Raw genomic sequence first — 10,637 nt, forward strand, 5'->3', positions numbered from 1 at the left:
AAAATGAAGATCACCCAGAATCCTGTTACCCAGAGAGAATCACTTAGTAATGTAGCTAAATATAAGGTCGCACTACACATTGTGGTATTCCCCTCCTCACCACACACACAACAATTTACTTAGCTTTAAAAAGATACACAGCAAGCAATGCACGTGGCCAAAAAGCAGCTGCCTCATGGGGTCTGGCCGCAAGGTCAGGCCAGCTTCAGGGTCCCTCCACCATCGGAAGCACGTTCACTTGCAAGCACTGGGCTGAACCTGGGGCAGAGAACAACTGAGGGCAGCCACCTCTTGGATTCTGCACCTACATGTATGTCTACTACGCTTGGTGCATTGCCTCTGAGAATAAGTGCCAAGTCACATCCCCCCACTGCAGCTGCAACTCATCAATCAGGGGGTGCACAATGAATGTTTTTGAAAAGCAGGTACAAGCTGTCCTGCTAACAGTCTGCACTTATCTTAGCTGGGTACATTCTAGATGGCAAACACACAGAGTTGCTTTGTCTTTGCTTTTTAAAAAGTAGCTTTATTGAGATACAATTCACATACCGGACAATTTGTCCATTTAACATATACAGTCGACGACTGGGTCTTAGTATATTCACAGGTTTGTGTGACTATCACCACAATCTAATTTTAGAACATTTCATCCTCCCTAAAAGAAACCCAAAGCCATTAGCAGTCACTCCCCATTTCCCCTCAAACCTCCCAACCCTAGGTAATCACTAACCTCCTATGTATCTCTAACCGATTTGCCTATTATGGACATTTCATACAAACAAAATCATATAACATGTGGCTTTTTATGCCTGGCTTCTTTCACTGAGCTTATTTTCAAGGTTCATCCATGTTGTATCATGTATCAGCACTTCATTTCTTTTTATTGCCAAATAATATTCCATTGTATGGACAGACCATAATTTATTTATCCATTCATCAGCTGGGGGACACTTGGGTTGTTTTCACTTTTGGGTTATTATAAATAATGCTAATATGAACATTCCTGTACAACTTTTTGAATGGATAAGTATTTTCATTTCTTTTGTGTACATACCTAGGAGTAGAATTGCTGGGTCATGTGATAACTCTGTGTCTAACTTTTTGAGGCACTGCCAAACTGTTTTCCAAAGCAGCTGCCCCATTTTACATTCCCATCAGCAATGTTTCAAGGTTCATTTCCCCAATATCCTTGCCAACACTTGTTATTGACTGTCTTCTTTATTATACCCATTCTTGTGGGTGTAAAGTGAATTCTCATGGTTTTTATTTGCATTTCCCTCTTCACATGCTTGTTGGTAACAGGATTCAGGACACACTACCCAAATTTACTACTCTTAGCTCATACTCTTTTTGTCTTACCGTATTTTCCCATGACTCTCTACTCTTCATCAAACCTAGCATAAAAGCATTCAGGTTTAACTGCTTCGTTGGGTCTTCATTTCCTTATGAAGGCTCCCGTGTCATGTAAAACTCATATTAAATAAATGTGTATGCTTTCCTCTTGTTAATCTGTCTTTTGTTACATGAGCCCCAACTGAGTTTAGAAGGGTAGAGGGAAATTTTTTTCCTCCCGTACACCATTTGTACATCTTTATTTGAGAAATGTCTATTCAGATTCTTTGCCCATTTTTAAATTGGGTCATTTGTCTTTTATTATTGATTTATAAGAGTTCTTTATAGGGCCGGCCCAGTGGCTCAGGCGGTTGGAGCTCCGTGCTTCTAACTCCGAAGGCTGCCGGTTCAATTCCCACATGGGCCAGCAGGCTCTCAACCACAAGGTTGCTGGTTCGATTCCTCGACTCCCACAAGGGATGGTGGGCTGCGCCCCCTGCAACTAGAAAATGGCAACTGGACCTGGAGCTGAGCTGCGCCCTCCACAACTAAGATGGAAAGGACAGCAACTTGACTTGGGGAAAAAAAAGTCGCAGAAGTACACACTGTTCCCCAATAAAGTCCTGTTCCACTTCCCCAGTAAAACTCTTTTTAAAAAAATTTTGTTAGCTTTTCCGGGTCCCTTGACCTTGCATATGAATTTGAGGATCAGCTTATCAATTCTGCGAAGAAATTAGCTGAGAGTATGACCGGGATAGCACTGAACCTATAGATCGCTCACACTATTTTATAACCTGCTTTCCTGCTTTTTTTCCTAGTTAAATATATTATGGACACCTTTCCATTTCAATAATTACAGTTTCATTATCTTTTTTTCTTAAGTAATAATTCAACAAATATTTATTAAATAATTACAGGACACAAGGTGGTCTGGTTGCAGATTATACAGAGATGAATCAGGCACATATCCTATCTGTAAAAAGGAGCTTTCTACCTAAGAAGATAAATAGGGCATGAACATAAATAACTGTAGTCCATGGGGCCGGCCCGGTGGCTCAGGCGGTTGGAGCTCCATGCTCCTAACTCCAAAGGCTGCCGGTTCGATTCCCACATGGGCCAGTGGGCTCTCTACCACAAGGTTGCTGGTTTGATCCCCACATGGGCCACTGTGAGCTGCGCCCTCCACAACTAGATTGAAACAATTATTTGACTTGGAGCTGACAGGTCCTGAAAAAACACAAATAAGTAAATAAAATAAAATAAATTTAAAAAAAAAAAACATAAATTAAATAAATAAATAACGTAGTCCAGGTATGAGAGAGAGATAAAATGCTACAATAAAGATTATTTACAAATATGAGGAAGGAGGTAAAGCTTCCACATAGATATAGTCATTTAGCTAGACTAGAGTTTCTCAATCTTAGCACTATTGATATTTGAGGATCATTCTGTGTGGTGGGGCCATCCTGTGCATTGTAGGATGTTTACAGCATCCCTGGTCTCCAGTAGCACTTCCCTCCCCCAGTTGTGAAAACCCGAAATGTCTCTGGACATTGCCAAATGTCCCCTGGGAGGCAAAACTGATTTCCATACTAAATATGGGTTAATCCAAATTTAAAGTCATGGCCCCCTCAATTCAAATTGCCCTGACTTCTTAGGAATTAAAGGATTCAACAAAAATCATCCACATTTTTATATGCTTGCAATTTAAATAGCATTGTGGTATACGTTAAGATGGTTGCCAATGTTTTTCAATCTAGTTCTCTGGTACCTCTTTCTTCACTCAGTTTGATTCATTAAACATCATTATTAAACATTTATGACTACCCATAGGGAACATGGGACATGTGGCTTATATAAATGTTGTACCTCCTCTCACTGAGTAGAAATTAAGAGTGGCTTTATTTCATATCAGGATAACAAAATAAGGTCCCTGTGACCTATTGACTTTACATTATAATAAAAATCTTTATGTTCGTTTAAGACTAAACTATTGTGATGTTTAGTCACAAGGCATAGTTAATAAAGGGTTTCACTGAAACTATAACTAAGATTTCCCCCAAAGGTCAGAATATTTACGCTAACTTGAAATGATCATCTTATTTTCAAGGTCACTGAAGCCAAAATTGTAGATAAACACACAAAATGGCTTTCAAACTAACACAGACAGGAAACATTTGATACAGATATAATAGAAACAAGTTTTCCCTAAAGTTATAAAGTACACCAAAAAGTCTTGATAAAGGAAATTCTGGAATTTTCTGTGTGAGTCTGTTCTTTGCCAGAACTCCCACAGGCAAGTGATGCCAGCTCAGCTGATCTATCAATGCGGTCATTGAAAGCCTCACTGGCTGGGACAGATACAAATCATTAAGTAAATCCTTTGGGAAACGTAAGGGGGGAATTAATCTCTATTTCTAAGGACAGAATTTCACTGACATCGAGTCCAACTCCTCACTTCGGAGGCTTGGAGAGGATAAGACTTTCTTTAATTAATAGACTTAATTTTTTTTAGCAGCTTTAGGTTCACAGAACAATTGCATGGAAGTACAGAGTTCCCACATAGCTCCTCACCGCACCAATCGTTTCCCATGTTAATCTTGATTAAATCAATTTCACACGTGTTAATCCTGCATTTGTGTGGTACCTTTGTTACAACTGATGAGCCAATATAGGCACATTATTGTCATTAACTAAAGTCCATCGTTTACATTAGGGTTACCTCTTTGGGTTGTACATCCTATGGCTTTTGACAAACATATTTACGGAATCATACAAAATAATTTCACTACCCTAAAAGCTCTGCATCCCGTCTATTCATCCCTTCTTCCCTCCTCCTGAAACCCTGGCATTCTTTTTACTGTCTCCATAGTTTTTAGCCATTCTGATAGGTGTGTAGTAGTATCTCATTGCTAGTTTAGTTTGCAATTCTTTACTGACATATGCTATTGACCATCTTTTCATGTGCTTATTTGCCATCAGTATATTTGGTGATATGTCCATTCATTAAATAACAAGATGTGACATTTGCACCAAAATAATGAGCAATGGCAGGAGTGGATGGAGGGGAAAATGAAACACATTTCACCATGAGTTGATAGTGATTGAAGCTGGGTGGTGTGTGCATGGGTGTTTGTTCCACTATTCTCTTTTCTTTTATGTATGTTTGAAATTGTCATAATTTAAAAGTTTTTTTAAAAACCCACACATGCTGGAACTATTGTCTTTACTTCCGTTAATAAATGCAACAAGACTAAAAGTATCACTACGGTTTTTTTTATTGCTCCTGAACACCACTTTTCATTTTAATTAAAATTTTTGAGATAATTGTAGATTCACATACAGTTTAAGAACTACTATAGAGACATCCTGTGTATATGTTACCCAGTTTCCCCAAAACATAACATCTTGCAAAACTATAGTATAATATCACAACCAGGATATTGATATAATCCACTCATTCAGATATCCCATGTTACTTGTACTCATTGGTGTGTGTATGTGTGTGCTATACAATTTTATCACCTGTGTATCACCTGTGTAGGTTTGTGTATCCACCACCACTGTGAAGATTCTGAACAGTTCCAATGCCACAAGCAGAAGGATTCCTCGTTTTGCCCTTTTCTAACCACAATCATATTTCCCGAACCCTCACCCCCAATCCCTAACCCCTGGCAGCTACTAATCTCACCTTGATTTCTAAAAGTTTGTCGTTTCAAAAATGCTATATGGATGGAATCATAAAGAACGTGGCCGGCGCCGGCCCGGTGGCTCAGGTGGTTAGAGCTCCATGCTCCTAACTCCGAAGGCTGCCAGTTCGATTCCCACATGGGCCAGTGGGCTCTCAACCACAAGGTTGCCAGTTCAATTCCTCGAGTCCCGCAAGGGATGGTGGGCAGCGCCCCCCGCAACTAGAAACGGCAACTGGACCTGGAGCTGAGCTGCGCCCTCCACAACTAAGACTGAAAGGACAACAACTTGACTTGGGGAAAAAAAAGGCCTGGAAGTACACACTGTTCCCCAATAAAGTCCTGTTCCCCTTCCCCAATAAAATCTTTAAAAAAAAAAAAGAATGTGGCCTTATGGTACTGGTTTTTTTCGCTGAACATAATTCCCTAGAGATCCATCCAGATTGTTGTGTGTATAAATAGTTTCTTCCTTTTTATTACCGAGTACCGTGTTTCCCTGAAAATAAGACCACGTCTTATATTAATTTTTGCTCTGAAAGACGCCTTAGGGCTTATGTTCAGGGGATGTCATCCTGAAAAATCATGCTAGGCCTTATTTTCCGGTTAGGTCTTATTTTCGGGGAAACACGGCAGTACTCCATGGTATGGCTATAGCAGTCTGTTTAATTATTCACCAACTGAAGGCCACCTGGGCTGACTTCAGTTTTTGGCTATCACAAATAAAGCTGCTATGAACATTCATAGGTGTATTTTTCATCTAACATTTTGTTTTGCTACTAGTACAATAATTTCCCCTTCTATTCATTAATTATAGAAGATTGGTAATTTTGCAAACTTTCCAAATAAAATCTGTTGGCTTAATCGATCCATACATTTGAAGCATGTATAATTTCTCTTAAGGGAGATTATGAAGTATTTTCTTGAAGATATAATTAATTTCTCTCACTTTTCTTCTAACATATTTTGAAAAGCAATTCTCAATAGGAATTTGTAAATGACCTTACAATTACAGACCTTTTGATGACTAAGATAGTTTTACATCAATGCTGGTTTCCTCTTTGTAATAATCAAACGAAACAATCTTGCTGTACCTCCTGCCCCTCATAAATATGTATTAGGAGACAAATTTTCCTACTGATCTATCCATATGCCATCACTAAGGGCCAGAGAACATGTTACGGGTTTGAAATTTGCGCCCTGAGGTCCTTCGGCATAAAGTACAATAATGATGTAATTTACATTCAGCTACAGATATATTGAAAATTTCCAATTCACTAGAAAATTCTATTTTCAAAAGCCATTACTGATCCTTTTAAAAGCAAAGCATGCTTTTGTCGTGACTTTTTACCCACCATCTCTTAGCTCTAAGCTAACCCTTTTTTGCTCTGCTCTTTGATGCCTGGGCTAGGACCCTGCAAATTGCTTTTCCCAAACTCCCAAGCCAGTTGCCTTCCTGGTAGTTTATGTCAATGGGAGGTTCTGAAGGGAGATTATAAGGAGGGAGATAGGACCTCTGGTTGTCAGCTTCCATCAAGAGCCTTACCCCACAACCCTGACCCCAGGACTCCAGCCTCCAGCTTCTTTCAGCCTTCCCAGCATCACCATACCAAGTCCCCACAGAGGCACCAACACCTCGCAGCCATGCCTGACTTGGTGCTCAGAACAGGCGCTGTGTGGAGTGCCTCCACTAGAGATCCGTGCACCAGCCAGCACAGGACCTGTCCTTGGCTCCCAGGTTTTGGTAACCTCACTTCTTTCCTTTTGTTCCCTCAGCCCTAAGCATGATAGCTGCTTCTCAAAGTTACTAATATCATCCCCAGGGGTACAGGAAGCAGTGACAAATATCCGGGTTACCACGTTGTCCCCTCTTTCAGCCTTCTAACACCCATGTACCCAATTATCTCTATCGAATCGCCCTACTGAAAACACAGCATGGCTTTCTGTTTTCCTGTAGCTTTTATACAATTGCATACAAAACTTTGTAATATTTTAGTATCTTATCTATTTCCTCTCCAACTAGGTCATGGTCCTTATTCATGAGAATCTGTGGTTGAATACAGGACTTTGGAGGAGGGAGGGAGAAAGGGTTAGGTGACCACCAGAGATTCTTTGGTTGTAAGCCACAAATGGACTCAGGCTAACTTAAGCAAAAAGGGAATATGGAAGGATATGAGGAGCTCACAGAATCAAAGGAGTGGGATTTGGAAAGGTTGGGAACCAGAACCATTCCAGAGTTCTAGGAAGTACAAACCAATGGTCGGCACCTTTTGGTGCTTCACCAGTAGGAATGTACGGAATCCACATTCCAGGAAGGGCATAGCTGACTGGCCCCCACCGGGGTTAATTGCCTAACCTTTGGCTGGTGGAGAGCAAGGTATCTTGATGGACAGTCCTACCAAACTGCAAGAAGGTTGAAGAAGGAAGGAGGAGCTCACCCAAAAGAGATTTAGCATGCTATTTCCAGGACAATGAAAAATGGTTGATGGCCAGCAATTAACAATAAATTTTCACTACAGTGAACTGCGGAAGCAGTCTTCACTTGTAAATTACAATGCATTGTATATTAAAACTTGCTTGGGCTGGAAAGCTCAGAGCAATTTTTCTAAAAGAAGGTTCGTATGTGAAGCTTCCTTGTCACTGCTTATGGATTGGGATGAGGCCAGGAGGAGTTTCCTATTCAATGTTTTCTGTTTGACAAATATTTATTTACTACGCCCCAGTGATTCTAAGTCTAAGCCCCAGGGAATCTGGTCTAGGTCATTTGCTTTATTCAGTGTCACCAATGAGAAGCCCACATTGCTTAACATTAGCAGCTAATACAACAGGGTAAGTTGGCCTTTCAGAAATCCAGAGGGACACCCTACAAAGATTAAATATTAACACACTTAGAAGTATAAAACAATTACTTCACTATACTTAAATATCACAATAGTAAATGAAAACAAAGTATAGGTTCAAACAAGTACAGTGAGTTTTTACAATAATTTTCCTTCAGCTCTCTCTCACACAATTGCATTAAACAATATTTTAAGAGAAATTACTTAGCATTCTATCACATTAAGACAACTCTTTTCATTTGTCTGCATTACTCTTCTACCATTCGTTTATATTTTTTTTTCTAAAATGTATGGGGGTTTTTCTGTTTATAAGAGTAATGCCTGTCCATTGGAGAAAATTTTTAAATAAAGCAACATATGAATAAAACAACCATCATCCACAATAATACCGGTAACCAAGAGACAATGGCTATTAATATGTTTGTGTATTTTCTTCTGTTGCTAATGATTTGAATGAAAATGATTTGGCCAGAAACAAAATTGGTTTTCATTATGTTCCTCTTTTGCTTGTGTAATTTTCAGATTTTCTTTAATGAGCTTTGATTTGCAATAAGAAAATCAAATGATAAAGCAATGTATAAAAGAGCAGGTGCTCTATATATCTTGTTCATTCCAGGTATATCCAGACCACCAGTTAGCACACAGTAGGTACCTCAAAAATATTTCTGAATGGCTAAGATTTTCTCCAAAAACTAGTGAGACAGGGATGCTAATGAACACAGAATCACTGGGCAGCCATGTTTGGGGATATTCCCTCTCTCATTCCTTTTGGTAAGCAGTTCATTCTAACACATACAATCACTTTTGCTGTCTTCATATAAGACCGATTGAATTCAAATTCCAACTCCAACACTCACTAGCTATGTGATCTTGGCAAGAAATTTCACCACTCTCTGCCTGAGCTTCCTCATCTGGTAAATACTGGCCCAGGTGCTGGGAATACAACAAAACAAAGATCCTGCCATCAATTTACATTCTAGTGTAGGAGGAAAGCCTAAGAACAAACATGTGTCGGGTTATGATAAGTGCTATGAGAAAAAAACATAAAGGGGACAGAGAGTGATTACCTGTGGGGGCAAAATGAGGGAGTGTTGCTATTTTATAAAGGGTGTTCAGGCGACTAGCTAGAGGTTTCAAAAATATCCTAGTGTCCTTTGTTTTTCAAACTCCAAGTTGTGACTAAGAGAGATCACAAAATCAATGTAAAGGGTAACTTGCATATTTAAAAAATGAAATAAAATACCAGCGTGCATCACACATATTAAAGGTCAGCACTGTTTGGTGTAACTTGTTTCAGTTTGTATACAAGTGTACTAGTCTGTAAAACACCATCAGCAAGGAGAAATGGTGATTAACACTACAGCAACTTTGAGGTAAGCAGTCTTAGAGAAAGGTAGGTGCCTAAATAGGGCCCCTCTCGGTTAAGGTAGCCCACACCTTGTGCATGCACCTGTTGGTGCCTTACTCGATGAGTAGACTAAGCTGAGTGCAAGTGAGACAAAAAGGCAACCACAGAGAAAGTGGGAGAAAAGATGAGGACCAGAGCTAAGAAGTTGGGGTGAAAGGCAAAAAAACAAAACTGAACAGTTAAAACAATTCAAAAGAGAAAACTGGTATTTCATTTTTGATGCAAAAAAAGTACCTGACTGGAAAAAAGACCAAAAAATTTTTAGAGAAACAGAATTGATAATTACACACACACACACACACACACAGCTAATGCAATATGCTGTGCATGATACTTTTGGATTACATATATGATAGTGCCTGCATAGTTTCAGAAACTCCTAAGTATCTGCTTCATACTCCCTTCTCTGACCCTCAGTGAACTGGACAATACAAAGATTTTAAAACAACATCGTCTGGTAAAATTTTTCAACTCTTTAAACATTTCATAAGTTTTGGAAATCATGCTCACCCATCAGAAATAAGTAAAATATATTAAAGGGAGACTGGAAATCAAATCGTCTGCCAAGCCTTCTCTTGCTGTGCACGTGAGGAGGTACCCACTGAAGTAGAGCTGTAAGACACAATTATTCCAGAACAAAGTGGGCAAACTACAGTCCTCCGACTAAATTGAACCCTCTGCCTGTTTTTGTATGGTCCATAAGCCAAATTTTTTTTCCATTTTCAAGAGGTTGAAAAAATTCAAAAGAATATTTTGTGACACATGAAAATTACATGAAGTTCAAATTTCAGTGTCTATAAAGTTTTATTGGAATACAGCCAGGTTCACCATGTTATCCAGGGCTGCTTTCTCGCTACAACACGGCCGTTGAGTAGTTGTCCCCAAAGCCTGAAATACGATCTGGTTAGAGAAACGTTTGCCAACTAGTATCCTAAAACATGAGCATGGCTGTATTGTTTAAACACCCTCCCAACTGTCTTCCCTCTCCAGCGCCTCCCCTCCTCGGCTTTGGTCTCTTAAGATTCCTGGGCCTGACATGAAGGCATATCGTATAGGAAACCAAAGACACCCGACAGTAAATTTCTATATAAGGTAATATGAGTGGTTCTGCCAAGACTAGGTTTAACGTCTGGGTTTGTTTCCCGATCAGAAAAGTGGGCATCACAGCGGCAAATGCACGATTTCCTTTGAAAATCACCATGGTGACTTGCATGAAGGCACTTGGAAAATATCAAGGCAGCAAATGTTCCGCGGGATGCTTATGCAGGGCGAGCCTCTCTCGGAGTCTGGATATAGACTATTGTTCCCTTTGCACGTAGCACCACGACCACCTCCTCCTACCCTGTCCCCTCCGCCCCGGGCCCTTTTAGC

This window comes from Rhinolophus hipposideros (genome assembly GCF_964194185.1).
Source record: "Rhinolophus hipposideros genome assembly, chromosome: X".
Taxonomy (NCBI): Eukaryota; Metazoa; Chordata; class Mammalia; order Chiroptera; family Rhinolophidae; genus Rhinolophus; species Rhinolophus hipposideros.